This window comes from Cyrtonyx montezumae, unplaced genomic scaffold, assembly GCF_038088225.1.
Source record: "Cyrtonyx montezumae isolate F1298 unplaced genomic scaffold, pur_monq_1.0 scaffold_3, whole genome shotgun sequence".
NCBI classification, from domain to species: domain Eukaryota; kingdom Metazoa; phylum Chordata; class Aves; order Galliformes; family Odontophoridae; genus Cyrtonyx; species Cyrtonyx montezumae.
The window spans coordinates 156,214,607-156,233,011 of NW_027072034.1; the positions used below are offsets into that span (position 1 = coordinate 156,214,607).

Here is an 18,405-nt window from a genome sequence, read left to right on the forward strand (position 1 = left end):
CAGGGAAGGATCTCTTCTTGGAGATCCCTCCCATGTGGAGTCCTCTGCGAGCCTTGTCATCTTAAAGGTGAGCCATCTTCTCTTTTGTATTACCTGTATAACTGTTTATATAGAACTACTTAAAATATACCATCTTCTATACTATTCCCTGGTGGAGTATCGTCATTAGGAGTTATTTACCCTACATTTGGCGAGCCAGGCAGCTCTAACTAAATCCATAATGTCCTTTATTTGGAGTATGTTTAAATGGGCCAAGGGGGAGAACGTTACCCTCCTAGAACAGACAATCCCTGGTCTAATTCCAGGATTCATGGGGTCACCCTACTATGGATTGGCATCTGTTATTGAGAAATGGGGACCCATGCGGGTTCCAGGGACTGCTGCTCCTTCTCCATCTTATTTGACTGACTACTTCGTAGGATTAGATAAAGACATACTTGTTACCAAGGAGCGGCGGTTAGCTGCCTCTGCAGTAGCCTGGCCATTAGTAATGGCCATACTCAAGTTAGACGTTGCAAATGTTAATATGGAAACTGAAAATCAGTTATTACGAGACCGTATTGAGAAACTGGAACAACAGCTGGGTACGTTAACAACCAAAAAGCCTGGCCTAAATGTCCCCACAAGACAAATACGGAATATATTGGTAGAAGACACCCCAAAATCAGAGGAAGAAGACTCTGATATGACAGGGGAAAAGATCTCTAAGGCAGATCTCGAAACTCCATCTATGATGGACCCATTCGAGATTCAGCCTATTATAACTCAAAAAACAAAAAAGGTACAGGATAGACCAGCAGGGGTGCCTCCTGACCAATGGCCCCCTGCAGAAACCTGCCTCCATGTGACCGCTCGTCCATATACAGCTAATGAGTTGATGGACCTAGTACAACGGTTCCATCAGAAACCAAGGGAAAGCATACCATCATGGCTCCTAAGGTTATGGGATGCAGGAGCTGAAAGTGTTTTAGTAAATGGAACAGAAATGTCAAAATTAGCATCTATAACGATAAACCCGGCCTTAAGACAAAGATTATATGCAGCTGTCCATTATAATGAGGAAAACCATTCTATTATAGATTGGTTGATGGCTGCATGCCGCTTAACATGGCCCAACAAAACCGATATCCCTCTTAATACTGGTTTGTGGTCCTCTATGGAGGACCTCCAGACCTATATCAGAGAACTGGGTATGAGGGAGGCTCTGTATGCGGACACTTTTGAAAGCCCCGATACGGAAAAATTTACAGCGGGCATGAGAGATCTAATACTACAGCAGGCCCCCTCCCACCTATATGGGATGTTGGTTTCCATATTAAATCCGTTGGTGGCATCAGAAGCCATCGTACAGCAGGCAGCCCAGTTAGTAGCAGACTTAGGGGAGACGGAGCGCGTAAGAACCAGGCGTAATGTTCGTATAGTGGAAGATGCTGAGGCCTTCCCTATTAGAACTAAAAAGCCTGCTCCACGGATGCCCCGATCAGGCCCCGTACGGGTATCCCGGAGGACTATGTTTAATGATCTCATACGGGCTGGGGTTGCATTTACCAAAATTGATGGGCAACCCAACCATGTTTTGTTACGGCTGTGGAAACAGCTTAGAAATGATCAGAAATTTCAGAGTGCTCCCAGAAAATCGGGAGTACGAATTATAGAAAAAACACCAACAACAACCTGGAATTTGGCTGACTTTATAATACCGAACAGAAGGAAAAAATATCCGCAGGTGTCACAGGCTACAGTGCCTGAGCCACCTGTGGCAAAAGATTTAGATCTGGCAAAATTCATGGATTAACGGAAAATTCTGGTCCCCATAGGGCCTCTAGCTGTGACCGGAGGCCCTATGTAGAACTAACAATATTCTGGTCCAGGACAAATGTGCAGAAGGTGATGGCTCTAGTGGATACTGGCGCAGAAACATCGATTATATATGGAGACCCAACGAAATTTAAGGGTAATAGAGTGATGATTGGTGGGTTTGGGGGACAGACTATTCCAGTCACCCAGACGTGGTTGAAATTGGGGGTTGGGCGTCTCCCGCCCCGGGAGTATAAGGTGTCGATTGCCCCAATTCCAGAATATATCTTGGGCATAGACATTCTATGGGGTCTGGCTCTCCAGACAACTGTGGGAGAGTTCAGACTACGGCAGAGGTACATTAGTATCCGGGCAATACGGACAATATTGAGGGGCCATGCGAAACATGAGCCCATTTGTTTGCCAAAACCACGCCGGATTACTAATGTAAGACAGTACAGACTCCCGGGTGGACAAGAAGAAATATCAAAAACAGTGCAGGAATTAGAGAAAGTAGGTATTATAAGGCCTGCACACAGCCCATATAATTCCCCCATATGGCCAGTACGGAAGTCGGATGGAACATGGAGAATGACGGTGGATTATAGGGAACTGAATAAGGTCACGCCGCCCATCCATGCGGCCGTACCCAATATTGCCTCCTTAATGGACACTCTTAGTAGGGAAATTAAAACCTACCATTGTGTCCTGGATTTAGCGAATGCGTTTTTTAGCATACCTATTGCTAAAGAATCACAAGATCAATTTGCATTTACGTGGGGAGGCAGGCAGTGGACCTTTCAGGTCTTGCCACAGGGGTACGTGCACTCACCAACATACTGTCATAATTTGGTGGCACGTGACCTGGCTGATTGGAGGAAACCAAACAGTGTGAACCTATACCACTATATTGATGACCTCCTGTTAACATCCGACTCACTGGAAGCAGTAGGGGAGGCAGCAGATTCATTAACTGCCTACCTAAGTGAAAGAGGATGGGCTATCAATCCTCAAAAAGTGCAAGGTCCAGGACTGTCCGTAAAATTTCTAGGGGTAGTCTGGTCAGGAAAGACCAAAGTATTACCTGATGCCGTCATAGATAAGGTTCAGGCATTTCCAGTCCCTACAACACCAAAGCAGCTGCAGGAATTCCTGGGTATATTGGGATATTGGCGTTCCTTTATACCTCATTTGGCGCAGCTGCTGAGACCTTTATATAGACTTACCAAAAAGGGCCAATTATGGGACTGGGGGAGAACAGAACAGGATGCTTTTCAACAGGCGAAACAGGCAGTTAAACAAGCCCAGGCACTGGGTATATTTGATCCTACCCTTCCAGCTGAGCTAGATGTTCACGTAACTCAAGATGGCTTTGGCTGGGGCCTGTGGCAACGTCAGAGTTCTGTTCGGACCCCCATTGGATTTTGGTCTCAGGTGTGGCATGGAGCAGAGGAAAGATATAGTATGATTGAAAAACAGTTATTGGCTGCCTATTCTGCATTACAAGCGGTAGAGCCAATAACCCAAACGGCCGAAGTTATAGTCAAGACTACATTGCCAATCCAGGGGTGGGTAAGAGATCTGACCCACCTTCCTAAGACGGGGGTGGCCCAGGCGCAGACGGTGGCACGATGGGTTGCCTATCTCAGTCAGAGGAGTAGTCTATCTTCCTCACCGTTGAAAGAAGAGCTTCAGAAGATTCTTGGCCCAGTAACGTATCATAGTGATGCACCAAAACAAACTTTGGTTGCTCCACCACAGAAGAGTCCCGTCCAGGAAGGAAAATATCCTATTCCTGAAGATGCCTTGTACACGGATGGGTCCAGCAAGGGCAACCCAAGTAAGTGGAGAGCAGTAGCGTACCATCCTGCCACAGACACAATCTGGTTCGAAGAGGAGGATGGTCAAAGCAGCCAGTGGGCAGAGCTGCGGGCGGTGTGGATGGTTATAACCAAAGAACCTGGTGATGGTATCCTGAATATTTGCACAGATAGTTGGGCTGTGTATCGGGGGCTCACTCTTTGGATCGCACAGTGGGCCACCCAGGATTGGACTATCCACTCCCGACCGATCTGGGGCAAAGATATGTGGTTAGACATATGGAATACAGTCAAACACAGAACTGTGTGTGTCTACCATGTTTCTGGTCATCAACCCCTACAGTCACCAGGAAATGATGAAGCTGACACACTGGCCCGAGTTAGATGGGTTGAGAACTCTCCATCTGAGAATATCGCTTACTGGCTACATCAAAAGCTGCGGCATGCTGGGCAGAAGACCATGTGGGCAGCCGCTAAAGCGTGGGGACTGCCCGTACAACTATCGGACATCGCTCAAGCATGCCGAGACTGTGACGCCTGCTCTAAGATAAGACCGAGGTCGTTGCCTGAAACTACAGCCCATCTTGCTAGAGGACACAATCCTCTACAGAGGTGGCAGGTTGATTATATTGGGCCTCTCCCTCGGTCTGAGGGGGCGAGATATGCCCTAACCTGTGTCGACACCGCGAGTGGGCTAATGCAGGCCTATCCAGTACCAAAAGCCAACCAGGCATACACTATAAAGGCACTCACAAGGTTGATGGCTGCCTACGGGACACCGCAAGTCATCGAGAGTGACCAAGGAAGTCATTTCACGGGTGCAGTGATACAACGCTGGGCAGAAGAAAATAATATTGAGTGGCGATTCCACCTGCCATATAATCCAACGGGGGCAGGCCTTATCGAACGTTACAATGGTATTCTCAAGGCTGCCCTGAAGACAGACTCTCAGTCCCTGCAGGGGTGGACAAAGAGACTCCATGAGACCCTGCGGGACCTGAATGAAAGACCTAGAGATGGCAGACCCAGTGCCTTGAAAATGTTACAAACAATATGGGCCTCCCCACTTAGGATCCAAATTACGGGCACCGATAATGAAGTGAAACCTCAGATTGGCAATGAGAACAACCTTCTGCTCCCTGCCCCTGAGGACCTAGAACCAGGTACCAATAGAATAAAATGGCCCTGGAAGGTGCAGGTAGGACCACGATGGTGCGGCCTACTTGCACCTTGGGGGAGATTATTGGAGGTGGGGGGTTCGGTAGCTCCTCCGGTTATAGGTACATGGCCTACTGAAATAATGGTTAACACTCCAGTCTTCATTGCTAAGGGGACCCCTATCATGTCTCTGTGGCAGATCAGGACACCCCCTTTGGTGCCTGATATAGTCGTACAGCCACAGACATCGGGTCAAAGGGTTTGGTACAGGCGACCAGGGCGTGCCCCTGTACAAGCTGAAGTGTTAACCCAAGACAGGAATACGGCCTGTATCTTGCCCTGGAAAGCGGATCTTCCCCTCTTGGTACCTCTAAAACACTTGTATTACTCCCCATAAGTCTATGAATCACCAGAAGGAATCAAAACAATACTGCAGTGTTCCAGAGTTGTTATAAGACCATGTGAAGCATCTGGTGATGGTCTAACCGGGACTGATGACACGTAAGATGGACCTGCACTGTATGATTACATGCTTCCAGTAGATACCACCGAGCACTGGCCCAAAGAAGAGTTCGACGGATGCGCCGATCATCACTCATATCAGATTACATCAGCATGCGTTGCGACGGGCAATTATGTAAGCGTCGCGATGTATTGGGTCTCTGTATCAAGGGGAACTCACCTTATGGTTACTTGATCAGTGGTTCATGTCGTAAAGGGGTGGAGTGTATGGGAACTGCTGAATCACGGCCTGAACCACTGATTGGTCACCTGAGGTGAGCACCAAGTCAGCCATGGGGGCACAGGTGAAGGTGATATACCTGTGTGGGTGGAAGGGGTGGAGCCTAGTTCCTCCTCTCTCAAACCCCATTTAAGGGCTGACCACCACCAGGGAAGGATCTCTTCTTGGAGATCCCTCCCATGTGGAGTCCTCTGTGAGCCTTGTCATCTTAAAGGTGAGCCATCTTCTCTTTTGTATTACCTGTATAACTGTTTATATAGAACTACTTAAAATATACCATCTTCTATACTATTCCCTGGTGGAGTATCGTCATTAGGAGTTATTTACCCTACACCAGCCCCCGTGCCAAAGCAGGTTCCCTATACCAGATGCAAATATATGTCTTGAATAGATTGCTGACAACTGCAATTCCTCTTGTCCAATTAGTTCAGACAGATGCTAATCTGTTTTCTACTTAGCAAGGTCAAATGGAATGGAAATTCAGTGAGGCCCAGAAAAACAGAGATTTAAGGCTCTGCAGACAACTTCATATACTGAAATGTTTATTTTTTCATTAACAGTAAATGTTGGTGACTTATGAAAACATTATGAACAAAGAAAGTTTATGCTCACAGGGATATTACATCTCTGAGGGAAACATTACAAACATATTTCTAAGAATGTGCATGTGGTCCCCACCCACCACAGCCATTGAAGGAGAAGCCAGACTACCACCAGTCTTGATAATGACTGAAGGTATACTGAAGATTCGGCATAAAACATGAAGTGAAAAAGACTTTGTCTCTTGCCACGTTTGAGCTGTTATGAGCTGTGCACTCTGATATTTAAAAACAAGACATTTTTGAAAAGGTGTCTTGACTTTTAGGCTGAGAACTGGTGGCTGTAGCCTCACTTTAGTTCAATCCTCTCAGTTCTTCTGGGCACAGCTTCTCACTTCAGTCTTTTACTTTTCTTGCCACTTCTCTGCCATGACTTCTGCTCTTTGTCCCTTCAACAATCAGAATGTGTTCATATATTGTGTGGTGAAGTCTCCTGGGATCAGTGCTTCTTTAGGTACTTCTGTGTGAAAAAGGAAAAAAAAAAAACCAACCATGTAATTCTGTTTCATGACCAGGAAGTTAGAAGATAACACACTACATAAATATCAAGACATGGACTACACAGACATCTATCATCAGGTTAAATTTTGTAACATCCCTTCTGTAGCCCTAATCTGAACGTGTTACTTTGGAGACATCAGAAAATTAGGGTGAATGCCCGAGACTCTAGTAGGAGTGTCTGAATACCTTCTGCATCATTTTGAATCTGCTGTTTTTGCTCTTGGGATGGAGTGGGAAGTGATGAGTCTGATCTTTTTTTGCTGTTTCAGGAGGATTCCATGAAAGAAATGGATGGAACAGTCATCCCCACAGACCCATTCTTGTCATACTGTGCTGCTGGCATGTCACATTTCAGTTGCTTAGTAAAAACTCTGTCCCCTTTAGGGAATATGCAGGAATAGGCCCAGACTTCAGAACTAATCTGGATCCTGCCAAGATTGTGATCTGATACGGGATGAGCTCCTACAGGACTTCATTCACTGCTAGGCCTGGGGATGTCAACGTAAGATGGAATTTGATAGGCTAGATGACTCTGTTGCATGTGACAGAAGAGTGAGAAAATGGAGTGAGAGAGAGTTGTTGCTGTGTATCACTAGGTGATGATCTAATTCTACAGCTAATAGACTTTTTTGCCTTCTGGATCTTAGGTTTCTGTCTATTAGGATCACTGGCAGGCAGAACCAGACAAACTCAGCTCAGCTTAGAAACACTTTTCCTGTTGAGAGAGGGAGAAATAGGAAGACACTGGAGGCTGGGGGTCATCTGTACAGGCCAGAGGTGGTCGGGCTTATTTTCCATGTACAAGCACTTAACTTCATGGGGCTGGCAAAATCAGGAAATGACATTTCTGGTCAGGACACAGCTGTTTCAAGAAGTTCTAACAGGTTACTCTGCTGTCTAGTTTAAGAGGAGTTTCTGGATTTATCTTGTTAGAGATCCATGGTAAAATGGAGAAGACATCAGTTCCTGAACTGATGGAGTGGAATTTGAGGTAAAAAATAGAACCTTGATATGCTCTTCTTGCAGGTGTCATGCACCACTTGGCCCCTTAGCAGGATCCATCTTTTTCCCAGCTACATGCTCCCACACCCTGTCCCCTCCAGCAGAAGTCTACTCACCAGAGGACAGCTCTTGGGCTGTAGAATAGGTCTGGAGAGATCTGAGAAGATCATATCGTGGAGGATGCCACCAGGTCTGAATTTGGAAGTGGGTTGAGTCTGAAGTTTGGTGTGGAGCCCTTGCAGAGGTGGTCCTGGGACTTCTGTTGCATGTTCTGCCCTGCCGACAAGAGTCTGGGAACACTTAAGCACTCCCTGGTGATCAGCCATCCAATTATCTTGTAAAAATCATCTTAAAAAGGAAAAGTACATCTTACAATCCTAATTGGCTCATTCAATTCTCTTAGGTATAATATGTTTTACCTTTGGTTTCTGAACTGAGTGCTGCCCTATTGTCACAAGACTCAGCTTCATTTTGGCTTCTCAAATAGTTTCCCAGAGAGTTTTTCCATAGGATTTCTCAGATAGTAACCTATACCATGGTTTCATCTAAGGGTCAGTATCAGTCCTTGCCTATGAGCCTAGAGCTGTATTGGCAAAAACAGTGGGTGTTCAGTTACCTCATGATGATAGTTCTACTGTGAAGGCCTACTGAAAGTAGGTAGTGTTGGGATAGTGTGACTCACAGGACAAGAGAAGTCACAGTGAGGCTGTTACATCTACAGAACATGTGAAGACAAGAAAGTGAGCACACTGACAACACTGTGATGAAATTTCTCTGCTACCTCGTCTACCTAGGCCACTGCAAGCACAAGTGGAAAGGCAAAGAAAATGAGTCCAGACTGTAGTGCAAGCAGAAGTCTAAATATATATGGCAACATGCATATGACTTGTGATATTTGAGAACCTGGTGGCACATGTTTATGAGGCTCAAGAAAGTGCTATCTTCTCAGATGCTGCAGATGACAAGGATGCAGAGTGAGGGGCTGCCATGGGAAACCTCAGAAAAAGCTGCAAAATCCACAAGAGTGCTAAATCCAGGCAGGGAGCAATTTGTGTCCTCTGAGGTTCCCAGGACCAGAAGAGTTCTCCTTTCTGAGGCTATAGTTACTTATGTTTGCTTTAAAATTAGCAGCCAAAAATTATCCTGTTGAGTGTAGAATGACATTTAAAAATTTTATTAACTAGGTCTAAATACATATTTCTTCACTGAAAATTCAAGAAGGATGGCCTGAGAGTAGCCTTACAAGTTTTTAATATGTATATATATGAATATGTTTAACAGTTTAAGTTCTTTTTTTTCTGGGAAATGATGGAAATGAAAGGTTTTTATTCATAAGAAAGCTTCAGGCAAAGAGCATTTGAAATATCATATACATTAATAAACAGCTTGATAATTTCATTGTACTTCTGAATGCAAAAGCTCAGCACGTGCCTATATAAACTGCCAGTTTCTGTTGCATGTTGTGCTTAGGATATGCCTAGGTATCTGGCATGCAAGCTGAATATATGAACTGCTCTTTAAATTGCTGATTATATCCTTAGGCAGATTTCAGTGAATTAATAGCACTTGTTGAGTGGTAAAGATAATAATGAATCTTAGTTTACACAGTATTGTCTAAGTATAAATATTTGCTTTAAATGAATGAATGAATACACATAAAATATAAAGAATAACATGAAAAAATAGCAGATTTTCTTTAACATTAAAATATTTCATAGAAAATTAACCTTCATCTATGTTCACACTACTTAACAAGGGTAAGTCAGATGGATCCCAGCCACACAACAGCTCATCACAGCAAAAAACTTCTCCTCCCAGAACTGGTTCTCATTCTTCTTGAAAGATACTTTCTTTATAATCAAGTGAGATCAATAACTAGACTTATCAGAATGGCACATTTAAGCAAGGCATAAAACTCTGCAAAAGAAGTTAATGAAGACTGATTTCCCAGGGGATTTTTAACAATTCATTTTTCTGTAGGGAGGTGAGAGAGGTTGTGATTGATTCTAGCTTTTCCTTTTCTGTCCTATAACTGATCAGATTTATGAAATTGACCCAGAATTACCTGATCTACTTTAAAAAAGGAAAATCAAAAAGAAAGAAAGCCAGATATATACCCTATTAGCATTATTGCTTGATAAAAAAAAAAAAAAAGCAACAACAAAAAGGTATTCAGCTGTGCCAAGTGCAAGCTTGATGATGCTTTTCTGGGAAATTTAAAGACAAAGCTTTAGGAAGGGCCATAGAATATATATGTACTGAACCTAATCAGTACAACCTTAATGGTGAAACCAGCTTTGCATGGTTGTAGTGTAACAAATCTGATACCTACTTATATGACTTCAGATTTTCCAGCATTTGGGCTCTAACATATAATCAAAATGTTTCATGAATCAGATCTGATTCCTTAATAATTAAAGAAACTTCTCAAACTCAGTCAAGTGCTCTAACAGAAATAATGCCACTCAGAAACACATTGCACATCTGCTTAAGGTTCTTCCTCAACAGCATTAGAATCTGTCCAGTGAAATGACATGAAGTAAATTTGCCATAGTATTAATTTACATTACCATTAATGAGAACACAAGTTTTAAATCACAGACACAGAAGTACTATTGTGCATCCAGCTTATTTCAGCTCCACTCAGGGTGATAAGACATTCTCTAGACAATTGTAATTATGAGTAATTTGTAAAAGTAATAAGAACTGCTTTTTATTACAGGCAATAAAAATCAATTCTTCATTCAATTATCTTTTCCTGGCTATGATATGATAGCTGCCCCAAGTGAGTACAATAGGAAAAAAATAAAATCTGAACAAAGTTCTGAGGACAAGAACTACTTTAAGAAAAAAACACAGTAAAAAATAAAATAAAATAAAATAAAAATAAAAATAAAAAAAGTCAAAAACTTTAGTCCCTGTTCCAAATTCTGTGATGCATACATAGTAATAAATACCTGACATTATTGCTCTAATCCTTCTTTAAGACAGCAATACCACATGTATCCATATAAATTTAAGCATAATACCAATTTTATTGATATAATGTGATAATTCTTGGGGTTAAGGTGAAGCAGAAATATGAATCTTTGTAGTATCACATAGTGACAAAGAAAAATATTATGCATTGGTTAGTTTTCATACAATAAATCTTGGTGAACTCAGAGTTAAATATTAGCATGAGATTTAAATTCTAGCATTAGTCAGATATTAAAATCATTGATGCTTTTTATTTAGAAGCACCTGGTTTTTATACCAAGAATGGTGTTCTGGTTATTTTGAATAGAGGCAGCATGGGAGGGAAAGTTTGGATTAACAGAAAATATCCGTGAAAAAGTCACTGTTTTCTATTTTTTTTCTTTTAAATTTCATATATTGAAATTTCTTTTATATTTCATATATATGTTGAGCAGCGAATGGAGAGGAGGAGGTCTTTAAGGGAAATTGGAAACATTGTGAAATAAGTGAATCTGTCTAATAATCTGATTTAAGAACTTTTTTTTCCCCTATTTTGAGGTACTTTCTTTAGTCTTTCAAGTTCCTAAAGAATTAAGGTTTGCATGTTATGTCATGATTTTTAATCATTTTCATACTGTTACTGATTACTGACCAAACTTCAGAAGGTGTGGATAAAGAAATGCAGAGGCACAACAGTTTTCATGCACACAAGCCTGGTTAGGTGAGTGACTATGGTCAGGTTCATCCTCACATCCACTAGAGGTATGCAATTGTCATAGAAGTGGAAATGCACACTGCAAGGAGATTTGAGAATGGGCCACTTTACTCTTTGATCTTACCTTTACTACTTTTGATCTCCATTATTATGAAGCAGAAAGCCTGGTAGGTTTGATTGAATTTTGATTCAGAACAATAAAAATGAATTCGGCTGGGTCTGCACATGGTGAACAACCCTATAAAGACTATTTAATGGACAAAATATTAAAGCATTAGGTGAATGTAAAAGGTTATTGGGTAAGACAATATTTAAAACCTATTTACTATAATACATTACTTCTAAGATAGCAATGGATGTCAGTGTAAGTCAGGTGCCATTTGTGTGGCATTTCATTTTCAAATAAGTAAATATAAAATATATGAAGACAGACACTTGCCCTCTATCATTCCATTGCTCCAGATCTTCTTTTTAATTTTTTTTTCTCAGTCTTTCTCAAGTCTTCACTTGCTTACTTATCCTACATTCTTTTTTTTCATTTAAATCATATATATTTTAGAAATTTGCTGCCTTCTCTTGAGTTCTATATATTATATACTTAGAAGGGATTTTCTCATTAATATATATTATAATGTTTCTGGTTTGAGAATATTATGAAAATAGAGTGTTTTTTTTTCCACTTCTGTGCAACCTCAAATTTTTTGTCAAGATTTCAGATCCTTCTCCATAAAGAACTGTGTTAATTCACAACTTGAATCTTAAATGACAGAAACAGAGCTATATGTTTGTAGACAGAAGTCCATTTCATATTTTCAGAAAATTATTTGATAGAATGAATCGTAGAATGATAGAACATTCTGATTTGGAAGGGTCTTACAAAGGTAAGTGAGTCTAACTCCTGGCTCCACACAAGACAATCAAACTTCAAATCTGAGAGTGCTGTCCAAATCCTTGAACTCCAACAGCTTGGGGCAGTGCCCACTGCCCTCTGAAGCCTGTTCCAGTCTGACCACATTCTAGTGAAGAAACTTTTTCCAATATTCAGCTTAACTCTCCCTTGATGCAGCTCCATGCCAATTCTTTGCATCTTCTGCCATTCAAATTGTACATGAATCAATGTCTTTGAGTAGGGCTTCACTTTCACTGGTTGATAACATACTTGAATTAGGTGACAGTATATCAATATGTTGGCATCTTTGAAACATACTCTTTTAGAAAATCCCTATAGCACTTACCTTCATTAAAACAATTAGCTAATTCATAGAATACTGTCTCATATTAATGTATATAGATGGTATATTTTGAGAATTGATTCATTTTAATGATAGCTATTTTGCTTCTCTAAGAGCTTCTTATTTCTTCCTATTCTAACAGGCGTATGTTATTTTACTCCACAGTGATATATAATTAACTTCTAAAAGTTCCTCTTGGTTTTCAGTAAGGTTAACACAAACAACACACTGCTGATTGTTAAAATTAGTTACAGTAAGGGAAAACTATACAGTCTTTAAAGTAGAAGCAAGAGGTAACAGTCTGTTAAGTCTGTTAAGTCTGTTTGTCTGTTAAGTCCAAGCCACCTTTTCCACATTAAGTCTTTCAAAGGAATAAAGTAGGTCTAATTTGAAAATCTACACATAATCCAAATTAAGAACAACACTGTTCTCACTCTTATTTGCTTCTTGGTCCTTTCAGTGAGAGGACTCTGTCCATGTGTGTTTAGCCAGGAATGAGTAGTAAGGTAATATGTGCCCAGAGCACACATCCTACTGCTGTGGTCAGACTCTGCTCTGCTAATCATAGCCTGTCTTAAGAAGATTGATTTACTATTGAAAAATCTTAAGGATAACTGTAAAGAGTAGAAATGAAACTCATCATACTACTTCCTAAACTTTAAATCTTGACTGCAATGTTTATATAATGTCCTGAAAACATTTTTATTTGGTTTGTTTTATTTTCAGGAGAGAATAAGATGCCTTGGACTCTAGTTGGTATATTTATATCCTTTTTTGTTTTGTTTTAGAATATATTTCTTCTCCTGTCACCTTCAACCTTCATTATATTGTCAAATATATTCACAGGTAATGCCAAATACAATTACTAACATTTCCTATAGATAACCTATCATAGTGAAAAAGAAAAATAAACAGAAAGACTTTTTAGGTTATTTTGTAGCTTCCTTGCTACACTTGCTTTCAAAGGTTGCTTGCATTCATTTATAAGATCCAGGTCTAAAGTGAACTTTGAACTAGCAGGTTCACTGTAATAAGTTGCCCAGAGTAGGTGTGGATGCCCCATACTTGGAGACGTTCAAGGCCAGGTTGGATGGGGCCCTGGGAAGCCATTATCCAGTGGGTGGCAAACAGCTCACTGCAGGGGGTTGGAAGTCGATGATCTTTAAGTTCTCTTTCAACCCAAGCCATTCTGATTCTATGATTCTGTCTAGGCTGGATGTCTGTCTTTGAGCTTTGTTTTAGTATTTCCACAGTCCAGTCATCCTCAAGAAATTTAGTGTTGCACTCTCTTGGCTCTTTTGAGAAGGTAGGGGTTTGGTCTATTCTCCAGTGTATTCAAACAGATTTCTTTCTGTCAAAATCTTGTGAAAGTCTCTTAAAAAGAAGCATTCCATTATCAACTACCTCCCTCCTTGTGACAGAGAAGAGAATGAAACTACTAATTGTATATAAACAGCTACAAAAATTCAAGAGGAACAGAAACCACTCTGGACTCAAAAATCTGAAAGAAAAATTGTATTTGGTTTGAATAACGTAGTTCTACAGTAAAATGCTGCACCTCCAACAGAGGTGGATGTGTATAGCACATACACCTTACCTGGACCAGATGTCTAAACTCTCAGTTTAGACAAAGGCAGGTGCTTTTGGGGACCAACCAATATCATTCTGCAGTAGATATCTAAAATAGATCATCATATAAAAATGTCTGATTTTCTCTACCTACTACAAAGGGTAACAAAGCATGACTAACTTGAATGAAAACATCTACACTGTAGTACTATAAATTTGGTTGAGATGAATCTTAGAGTGAGTTCCACTGTTTCCTTATAAGTTCAGACACTGGGGGGATATAAATCCAAATTTAGCTTGATTTTATGATTTTCTTTCATTCACGAATTAAAAGATAAATTTAAAAGGGAAAGCCCCCCTGTATTTTACATTTTCTTCTTTAGTAAAGGCTTTAATTTATTCCTTTTCTTTAAAGCTGTCTTGAAATACTTAGACCTCATGTCCTGCATGAGAGAAATCAAAAAACTTCCTGGGTCTCGGATTCTGTTTTATCTGTGATGACTCAAGTATTTGTTGTAACGTAGAAATAATGTAAGGACTGGCTCCAGTATTTTACCATTTCTGCCTTATCTAAATTTTTCAGAAGTCCTCTACATTATATTCTTTACCATGAAACTCCATTTAATTTGTGATCTTTTGTTTCTTCCTCACTACTTAAAGGCTATTGTATTCTGCAGATCTATTTCTAATTACAAGATTTTACCCCCATTTATTTCAAGATCACAACCGATACTGACAATTGGTTGACCTTATTTTGTCTTGCTTGGTGTCCAATGTGAATTTTAGTGAATTTCTTTCCAGATTTAGATCACCAAGTGCATTAGAAGCTTTTCATCCTTTGCTTTTCTCATATACCTGACATATTCTGCAGGTATAATTTCCAAACAAGCCTTTTCTTGGGAACATCTTCTCAAAGTGCTGCCTTTACACTGCGGTACAAACTAACAATCCACCTTAGTAGACACAAATAGATTCTCTTTAAGCTTTTATAGAATTTTGATTTTAATCAAGTAATCTTGTACTGAATACCTGAAAAGTGCCTACTTGAAATTTCCAAGTTGGTTTTTCAACATAATTTGTGGAGAAATGCTCTACTACATAAACTATTTCTCAGAATATGAGATGACCAGCCCTGATGTCAACAAGAGGAACTGTTATCCTACTTTCAGTAGTGAGTGTGTGGAGGACTGACATAACCTAACCCCAAAAGCTCTCTAGTGCAAATTCATTGTCATAAAAGTGGATGCTCATTATACCAGCAAGATCCAGTTTTAATATTAGCCGGTGTTATGCAATCTTCTCCTGCATCATAGTTCCTCAGTCCTGAGCAACACTATACTTGTTATTCCACTCCCAGAACTCTCTTATGCAGTGAACTTAGCATTGGCATCAATTCCCTGAGGATCTAGGAAGAAAATACACCATGGCCCTCTGGGGCTAAGTGTGTATGGTGAAGTATATGAATAAATCTGTCAGTTTTGAATCATTAGGAATGAATGGCTTTAGGGTTTATTTTAAATGGGTGCCAGTATATCTCAGGGTTTTGCTAGAGAGACAGGATGGGCAGGATAAGTTTATAATATTATTCTTGTTTGGACAGGGTTAATGGGAGTGTTATCATGGATTGTGTGGGAGTTAATTGTATTAACAAGGAAATATAGAAAGCCAAGCAGCAGCTGCTAGATTTCAGAGCCACTTTTTCCTATTTTACTGTAAGCATTCTAGATGTCATAAACCAGTAATGACTCAGAATTTATAAAATGACTTTTAACTGTCTCATAGAATTTCTTTTTCCCTGTGAATTCAAGACAAATCATATAGACGGCTAGAAGACAATACTTAAAATACTGAGTTTATACACACATTATCTCCAGTATAAATGAGCAGATCCTTTGATGAATACTAAAGTGATCAGTTGACCTCGTAGACTAGAAGGAATACTCTCTGGCTGCCTACGTATAGCAGGCACAGAATCACCTAACAGCAGTCAGACTCATCATGGACACAAGCCACCTTATCTTCTAAGACAATTGTCGTGTTGTTATACAAAACTACATGTCACATTAAAATTACTCCAAAACACTAATCTAAAACAGGATTTATGCCTAGTGACATTTACTCAACAAGAAAAGGTGTAATTCCTTATTAACTACATATCTGTACTATTGATCAGATGTTTTTCATTCCTATAATAGCCACAATGAAGACTCAAATTTCTTTAGAGAAGCATCAAGAAGCAGTAATCTAGTTTTGCACTGCTGATATCAGTTCTCTTGATAGCCAAGAAGATCTGGCAGATTGTGATGTTTTTGTTGTTTTGAGTACATGGAAAGTAAGCAAATATCAGAAGGTCCAGAGAAAAAACTGAAATCTGGAGATGACTGTGGTAAGATGGATAGTTATGGGTTGATGGCTGGACTAGGTGACCTTAGTGTCCTTTTCCAACTTAAATGATTCTATGATTCTATTCTAAGATAAAGTATTCTCTGAACTTACCCAGACTGGGACTTTACTTAGGATCAAAAATAGACACAGCTGCAATAAGAAATTCTGAAATTATTTTTCAGAGTTAATAGGTAATCTTTGTATTAGATCTGTCATTTTCAGTGGAATTAATAGTTTAATGCAAACAACATATTTGTGAGATTTTGAAATATTTTTTTTTGGTCATCCTATTACATGGGAATTTATCTCTTGACTTCTAAACTGCTAATTGTGTTCTGACATTTTGGTCTCATCCACTTTCTCAAATAGTTTATTGCAACTGTGAATTTTCTGGCAAAGCAAGATTCTGTGGAAAAATGCCAATTCTTAAATATGATGCACTGAGAAATGTTCACCCTCTCTCTTTTTATATGCTAGAAATTATACTAAAGCAGGTATCTATCAGAAATTATTTTGGCCTCCTGTCAGCTTATCTGGTAGATCAGATCTTAAGAGACTTTGGCAAGCCTCAGTGCATCAACTGCCTTCATAGCAAAGGTGTTAGGGCTTTTGGCATCCTCAGCTTCAGCACAGTCCAGACATGTGGGCTTTTTTAGGAACAGGAATTTTAGAGAAACTCAGATTTTTAAAATGTTCTACACTTCCCAGTAAGCAACAGAAATCTAGCAATTGAGAAATCCATCTGAAAAAACTTAAGATACCAGTAGGGAAAGGGTATATGAAGAAGAGGCCAAGAATGAAATAAGTTCAGAGGGTTTGTCTAAACTGGACAGTACAGAGTTCACAGACTTATCACAGCTTTGGTTTCTGGAGTGTCCATGCTCATTATCACATGAAGTGATAGTAGTTTTCAGCTTTTGTGGAATCCTGCAAACACTAAGGTGAGCTTCAAGGTCCATAGTTCTTGGCCATCTCATAGAATCATAAAATCATAGAATCACCAAGGTTGGAAAAGACCTCCAAGGTCATTCAGTCCAACCATCCACCTACCACCAATATTTCGCCAATAAATAATGCCCCCTCAGGACAATGTCTACAAGTTTCTTGAATATGTCCAGGGACAGCAACTGCAAAACTTCCCTGTGTGGTTGAGCACTTGACCACTACTTCAGAGAAGACATTTTTTCCTAGCATCCTAGCTGAAATTTACCTGGTGCAACTTGAGGCCATTCCCTCTTGTCCTATTGCTAGTAATACTGGAGAAGGGGTAGACCCCCACCTCACCACAGTCTCTCTTCAGGCAGTTGTAGAGAGCTATAACGTCTTCAGCCTTCTCTTCTCCAGACTGAACAATCCCCGTTTCCTCAGCTGCTTCTCAGAAGAATTGTGCTCCATACCCTTGCCAGTTTCATTGATCACCTCTGGAGATGTCCCAGGGTCTCAGTGTCTTTCTTGTAGCGAGGGGCCCAAAACTACTATTCTCCCAATCCCCGTGTCTCCATACTGTTGTGCATCGAGGAGCTGGGATTGTTTAGTCTGGAGAAGAGGAGGCTCAGAGAAGACGTTATTGCACTCTACCACTTCCTGAAGGGGGGTTGTGGTGAGGAGGGGGTGGGCCTCTTCTCCCTGATAAATAATGACAGGACGAGAGGGAATGGCCACAAGTTGCGCCGGGGAAGATTTAGATTAGACCTGAGGAAACATTTTTTCTCTGAAAGAGTGGTCAGGCGCTGGAATGGCCTGCCTAGGGAGGTGGTTGAGGCACCATCCCTAGCGCTGTTCAAGAAGCATTTAGATGAGGTGCTAAGGGATTTGATTTTAGTAGTTCAGTGGGTAGTGATGGTGATAGGAGGATGGTTGGACTAGATGATCTTGTAGGTCCTTTCCAACCTAATGTACCTATGAACCTATGAACCTATTGTTTGAT

General features: G+C 40.5%; 1 long non-coding RNA gene across 1 annotated transcript in view; it reads right to left on the reverse strand.

Moving 5' to 3' along the window:
* Positions 1-6,092: 6,092 nt before the first annotated feature.
* Positions 6,093-18,405, reverse strand: part of LOC136053121 (uncharacterized) — a 41,829-nt gene continuing 29,516 nt past the window's right edge. The window contains exons 2-3 of the long non-coding RNA XR_010622598.1: positions 7,736-7,967; positions 6,093-6,576 (exon numbers count right to left, since the gene is read on the reverse strand). This is a non-coding gene — a long non-coding RNA (uncharacterized LOC136053121). The remainder of the gene's footprint in view (positions 6,577-7,735; positions 7,968-18,405) is intronic.